The sequence below is a fragment of the Penaeus monodon genome, chromosome 15 (genome assembly GCF_015228065.2).
Source record: "Penaeus monodon isolate SGIC_2016 chromosome 15, NSTDA_Pmon_1, whole genome shotgun sequence".
Lineage (NCBI taxonomy): Eukaryota > Metazoa > Arthropoda > Malacostraca > Decapoda > Penaeidae > Penaeus > Penaeus monodon.
This window is the reverse complement of record NC_051400.1, coordinates 3,220,944-3,221,369: the sequence shown is the minus strand read 5'-3', so window position 1 is coordinate 3,221,369 and position 426 is coordinate 3,220,944. Positions and strand designations below refer to the sequence as shown.

The following is a 426-nucleotide window of genomic DNA, read 5'->3' as shown; positions in this document are numbered from 1 at the left end:
GATCTCGCTACCGGCCTTGCCCCCACAAAAGGGAGGGAAAACCCAAATTTTTTAATTTGACAAAGTTTTAACAAACACGTTACACCGACCCGGCCCCCTCCCTTCCCCCCCTCTCCCCTCTCTTTCCCTCCTCCCCTCCCCTGTCTTTCCCTCTTTCCCTCCCCTCTCTTTCCCTCCTCCCCTCCCCTGTCTTTCCCTCTTTCCCTCCCCTGTCTTTCCCTCTCTCCCACCTCCACTTCCCTCCTTCTGACTCTCCATTTCTCCCATCTATTTCCCCTTTCTCCCCTCACCTTTTCTCTCTTCCCGCTTTTATCTCTCCTTGTTTCCATCTCCCTTAAAACGCTTTCCGCTATCAGTACGTTTTTCTTTCCATCTCGTTCCTTTTTCTTTTATTAGTTTTGGAAATTTCTTCTCCTTTCCTTCCTC

At 50.0% G+C, this 426-nt stretch overlaps 1 protein-coding gene across 1 annotated transcript in view; it reads right to left on the bottom strand.

The window, feature by feature from the left end:
- Positions 1 to 426, bottom strand: part of LOC119581634 (TOX high mobility group box family member 3-like) — a gene marked incomplete at its 5' end in the record, with an annotated part of 37,288 nt that overhangs the window by 29,686 nt on the left and 7,176 nt on the right.